The following is a 6,243-nucleotide window of genomic DNA, read 5'->3' on the forward strand; positions in this document are numbered from 1 at the left end:
AAGAAAGGCTCAGGTTTTCTGTTGTTTCCCTCTGCTTCCAGACTGGGTTCCTTCTAGAACTCGGCTCCCTCCACCTGTGCTTTCAGGACGCTAAAACCACAGAAACAATACACAGCTAGGGGATTTGGTTCAACCAAGATGGAGTTCTTTGAAAGTGTTATGATTAAATGTTTCTTTTCTATAGCACTTTCACTTCGGCTAGTTTTTCTTGAATAAAAGAATTGTTTCTGCATGGCCCATACGGGGATCGAACCCGCGACCTTGGCGTTATTAGCACCACGCTCTAACCAACTGAGCTAACCGGCCAACTGATAGTCCTTATTGCTGCCTCTACACAGGGGTAATGCTACAAACTGGCAATTGTCAATGGATTCTTTGGGGTTTGTTTGTTTCAATTTTAAGGTTTTCTGAAAACTGCCTTGAACAATGTAAAGAATGTAGATGTCACATTCCAATGATTGCAGACCCGGGTACCATAGACAAGCCCAGAAAACTTGCCATGATCGCAAGTCGCCCTCCAGCTGCGGGATCTTCCTTCTCTTTTAAGGTGGTTTGTTTAAATAGTTTCCAGGAGATGTAAATTGCAAACTTTCTTCTAAAAGTGAAGCTTTACCAGGACCGCAGGAAGATAAAACCCATGCCCTTGATGTTAACACCACACCCTAACCAACTGAGCTAACCGCTCAGCTAAGTAGTATTCTACTGTCGACCTCTACAGATAGAAAAAGATATAATTGCCAGTTGAGGATGTTTGGGGTTTTTGTTTTGTTTTTGGTTTGTTTGTTTGGTTTTTGTTTTGCTTTGGTTTTTTTTTTTTTTTTGAATTTTAGTTATCTTGAATCTGTAAAAGTTACGAAACTCGAGTTGTTCTAAGTTGAAAGTTTCTCTGAGCAGAAAGAAAATTCTATGCGCGTGCAATTAATGCCACATGAAATGATTCCTCACCCACAGAGATTGCTCCTGGAAAGCCCAGTGCACTCGCTCAGTGGCCGCCCAGATTGCCAGCGGCCCTCTATTTGTCACGAAGTTCCCCTCCTGCCCAGTTCTCTCTGTTGCCTCCAAGTGACAATTTGGTAGCCTTTTCCAGTTTTAACCCATTTCGCAATCAATTGGTCAAACACATTTGGATAACGCTGTCGGTGACAGGCCTCTACCAAGTCGCGGGTCTCTACTGAGCCACTATGGCATCGCTCTAATCCTGAAGACGCGGGGACTCCAGAGGCCGGGTGTTTGTACCTGATAGATATGCTTGCTCTGGGCTTTGTCCATCTGGCCACCGTCGGGGACTACGGAGTCCTGCAAGATGAGAGAGTCCAGGACCAGCGCGCCCCCGATCGTCATAGGACAGAGTCGTCTTGCTTGTCTTAGGTTGCAGTGCTGCCAAAGTCGGCTCAGCTCGAACTTGGATTCACCGTCGTCACTGTTCCAGGAGTTTGGAGGACGCTTGCTCTTCCTGGCGGTTCAAAGCTGTCTCAGCCGGAACCCAAAAAGTCGAGAGCCTACTGTCGGGTCCTAGGCGTTTGAATTCGGGGAAGAATTCCCGTGTTCATTCCGTCCTCCTTTAAGGAGTGGACAGCTTGAGATTCTGAAATGAGGATATTCATGTCGCCCAGAAAACACTGACCATGGGCGGTTTTGGTCTGAGCTTCTGCAGATCCTCGGCGACACACTTAACAAGCACAATGCGAAACTCACCGGGTTGGATTGAGCCGGAGCTGACAACTACAGGAGCTAATGCCTGGGTGTCTCTGACCCAGAGGCTACGATGGCCCTCATCCTGACACCTGAAACAGCCCCTCATCTCTGCAACCAGGAGCTTTGGTGACACGGAATATCTGTGACTACCAAATCGCTCGCGACCTCGGAGCCCGTAACCGAGGAGCCAATGCAGAGCATCAGCCTCCACCTACCTAATCTTTTGTTCCTCCGCCTCCTCTTGGTGAAAAGACTCTTGTTGATCCTGTTCTGAGGCACCGACCCTCAGAGTTTCGGTTCCCTAGCTGGTGGCCTTGCTGTGACAACAACCACAGAAGGAGACACGAACTAGAAGGCTTCAAGAGGGCGCGACGCGTGACGCAAGCTCCTAGAACGTCACAAGCCACTGCACCACTCTAAACTCAAACGGCTTTACCGCCAGGCTGTCAGAACCCTTGTGGCCAAAGTCCCCAAAGGCCCGTCCAAGAGCTCTGTCTGCGGGGTCTTCATTTCAACGTCCTGTCCCCGCTGTTGATCCAGTAACTCTCCAAGGTTAGAAAACCCGTGCGTGCGCAGCCGACAAGGACCTTACAAACTTTCTCTGGTCGTCCCAGGAAAGCCTCGTCCCGAAAGCCCCTGAATTGCCTCTCGGGTTGTCTTCTGCCGGCTTCTCAAAACTACTGAGATTCTTCGGAGTTGGGGCTCTTTGGCACAGCGACCTTGATGAGGACATTTTTAGCGGGATAGTGAAGTTCTTTGGGAGATGAGGGAAGAGTTCCTCAAAGTGTTGACTCCTGTCCCTGTGCGTGGGAAGTTATGAATAAATAGATATTCTAGTTATTCTAGTGCCGTTGGTCTGTGTGAGACAGCACAAATCCGTTGTCTGACTACCTCCACAGGAAGTTAACATTCCAAAATAACTACTTCATTCTCGTTGAGCTGTCTCAGTACTACTAAAATGCCTGCTAAATCACACCCTAAAACGGAACTCCGGTTCCCATCTGGGATTCCCCATCCGGGAGAGTGTGGAAACCTTAGGTTCAGACTTCAGAGCTCCAGACCACAGACAGTGAAGTCTTGGAGTAAATTCCCGGGTGTGGGAAAAACCACGAACGACTCCAGTGGCGTTGCATTCCGATATTGAGCAGTGTGGGAGAAATTCTGGCAACTGGGCTCTTCTGTCGACTTATTTCTGAATGAAAGGGAGGGTTCCCATCTGGTAATTTAAAATAAAGATCTGAATCCTCCAAACAGAGAAGCCAGGCATACCAGATTAAAGATGGAGTGTCCACCCACGGCAACTGACCTGGCATGTTATTCTTAATAAATATGTGTTGGAAAAGCCAAAGCCTTGGGGGGGGGGGTTGATTAGCTAAAGGATAGAGCAGCAGTCACTAATAGAATGAGGGGGAAGGGCAAATGCCAGCCATCTCCTGTTTATGTGCTTTCTTCCTCTCTAGTCTTTGTTGTGGGGTACTCACCAAGGAAGACTACTCACACATGAGTTTAAGCTAATCCCAAGTCTTTATTAGCCAGCTGGTGTCTACACTGTGTGTTCCGACCCCAGTGTAGCAGTGAGTCTTTCTCAGAGTGAGCTTTCAAGCACAAAAAACAAACAAAAACCATGTACTAGGGTGGCATAATTCTGTTACCAAGAACAGTTAGCCAGAAGCAGAACTGCAAAAACCAAAAAGCAAAGTTAGTACATTCTAGACTTTCCCAGAACTATGGACTTGAAGAGATGAAGTCTTTGTTTTCATTTTTGGCAGATGGTGCTCAGCCTATGTACTGACTTTTACAGCCTGAATGGTACTTCCATCATGGAGTCAGTAGTGTTAAGGTCTGGGGGCATTCTATGGTCTGGGGCCCTGTTATAACCCTAGTCTTCCGTGGCCCTATTCTCTGGTAAATCCCTCAAGAAGTTTTAACGTTTCTTTAGATCATTGCCCTGGGGTGTATTTGATGGTTTTAAAAAGCAAATAGACTAGGCAGAGTTATAGGACTATAATCCCAGCACTCAGAAGGCAGAGGCAGGTGATTCTCTGAGTTCTAGGACAACCTGGTATCAGAGCTAGTTCCTGATTTGTTTCTTGTTTGTCTTGTCAATCATTAGTGTGTGATTAGTTCTACTGAATATTGATTTCATCAGCAAGATCAGAATAATGTTATAATAGGCTCATTGAAAAGAAATGTTTCAAGAAGTGATGTCCACAATATCCTTAATCAGCCCCCCGCCCCCCCATGTGGCTGGGCTGAGGCATGGAGCTGGGAGACTCTGCAGGATCCAAGGCCTGGAGGATATGAGGTGAACTCTTCAAGTCTTTGATTTTTTTTAAAAAAAAGAAAAAAAATGGCCTCCAATAAAACTACATTGCAAAAAATGAGAAAGAAACAGAATGGAAAGAGTAAAAGAGTTGGAGAGGCAGAGCCTGAAGAATTTGTGGTAGAAAAAGTGTGAATGGGAAGTGGAGTATTTCCTCAAGTGGAAGGGGTTCACAGATGCTGATAATATTTGGAACCAGAAGAAAATTTAGATTGTCCAGAATTAATTGAAGCATTTCTTAATTCTCAAAAAGCTGGTAAAGAAAAAGATGGCACAAAAAGGAAATCTTTATCTGACAGTGAATCTGCTGATAGCAAATGGAAGAAGAGACAGATGCTGCTGACAAACCAAGGGGTTTTGCCAGCGGTCTTGATCCTGAAGGAATAACTGATGTCACAGACAGCAGTGGAGAATTAGTTTCTTATGAAATGGAAGGACTCAGATGAGGCAGACTTGGTGCTGGCAAAGGAGGCAAATACAAAGTGTCCTCAGATTGTCATTCTTTTTATGAGAAGAGGCTGACTTGGCATTCTTGTCCAGAAGATGAGGTGCAATAATTGTTTGCATATATATCTGGATCTTAGGTTTTGAATTACTAGAGTAAAAAAATGAGTTTTGATGAAAATTGAGTTTGATATGCTGGTTTTGAAAGTATTGACAGTAGTTGGGATATTTTTGGTTTTTATTTGCATCAAAAAGCACTGATTCCTTTGAGCAAATAAAATCTTTCTGTAGTTGCTTCCTTTCACAATAGAATATTTGATACCATGTTGTATTTCCTCAGCTTTAAAGAACAGCTTTTCTTAAACGCTGGGGAGATCTTACAGTCACTAGTCAATCAGAACTTATTTTTAACTGAGACACAGAAGGACCATTCTGGGTTTTTTGTTTTGTTTTGTGTGTGTGTGTGTGTGTGTGTGTGTGTGTGTGTGTGTGTGTGTGTGTGTGTATAAGACACTTATGTAACTGTTTTTCATTTTGTCTTGTTTTTAATACTCAAAAACAAAAACCATGATGAAAACGTGTTGATGAGGTTCCATTGTTGTGAACATTTTCCTGAAACCATAACCTTTCAGATTATAAGTAGATGATTCTGTAATTTATTGGATAGTTTTACGGCAAGCACATCAGAATTTATGTGTTATCACATACAGTAGTTTATTTACAAAATTTTATCATTACAAACTCCCCCTTTAGAAAATAGAATTAGACAAAGTTGTTTTATGATTTAATAACAAGACTTAAGTTGGATGTGGTTGTGCATGCCTTCAATCCCAGCACTCTGAAGGCAGACCGGTCTCCTATTTAGACTAGGTCAGCCTGGACTACACAGAGAATCCCTGTCTTTAAAAACTAAACAAAAAGACTTTAAGTGGGAATGCAAAGGTTCCTCTAGTGAACCATTCCTTTGTAGAAAGTTGAAATCTACTAAAAGGTTATGATTCTCGGAATATCTGTTTGCTGTAGAAATGGAATCACAGCTAGAGATGATATTGGCAATTTCCGAGCTGCCCACATAAATGAACAAAATTTGGTAATATAAATTAATGACTTGGATGTTTTTTCTTTACCCTGACTCATTTCTTTCTGATAGGATCAATCTTTTCAGTATTTGGCTCTGGTTCAATGATCCAGAAAAGTAACTTTGTAATATCAGAATGCCATCCAACTGTACATTTACTTTATTGTAAATAATGGTGAAGAGTGATCAATAGTTTTATATTCCTTGAAAAAAAAAGATCCTTTATCAACTTTTGGGTCATAGAGATGGAAAAGAAGAAACAAAACAAAATAAACATACAAAAACCACAAGAGACCACACTCTAATATTATTGTGTGTGACATTTTGAGGAGAAAATCCAAAGACAACATGGTAGGAACTGCAACTTTTCATGTTCTGTCTTGCACATATGTCTCCCAAATACTTTAAAAAATGAACAGCCTGGTGGGAGCTGTTCATTCCTTAAAGTACTTGTTAATAGGCACTGTTCCAAGACGGCACTGTGCAAAAGTAAAGGTTGGGTGTCAAGGGGGAGAAAACAAAGACTCACAACAATGGAAGTGAGAGAAAGGTCGTAGCAGAGACTAGGCATCCTTGTTTAGTCATCCTGCATCATGCTTTCCCTGAGTCTGAGGCCTTCCAGAGCCCAGGGTGGGGTGCGGTGGAAAACAAATAGAAAACAGAAGCAAGCTTATCCAGAAGCAAGCTCCCATATCTCTCTATT

At 43.2% G+C, this 6,243-nt stretch overlaps 1 non-coding gene and 1 pseudogene across 1 annotated transcript; one reads left to right on the forward strand and one right to left on the reverse strand.

Annotated features, from left to right (window-relative positions):
• Positions 1-232: 232 nt before the first annotated feature.
• Trnai-aau lies at positions 233-306 on the reverse strand. The gene has a single exon. It is a non-coding gene; the product is annotated as a tRNA-Ile (tRNA).
• Positions 307-929: 623 nt separating this feature from the next.
• Positions 930-4,930, forward strand: LOC100760099 (annotated as a pseudogene).
• The last annotated feature ends 1,313 nt before the right edge of the window (positions 4,931-6,243 follow it).

Source organism: Cricetulus griseus, chromosome 3 (assembly GCF_003668045.3).
Source record: "Cricetulus griseus strain 17A/GY chromosome 3, alternate assembly CriGri-PICRH-1.0, whole genome shotgun sequence".
Classification (NCBI taxonomy): domain Eukaryota; kingdom Metazoa; phylum Chordata; class Mammalia; order Rodentia; family Cricetidae; genus Cricetulus; species Cricetulus griseus.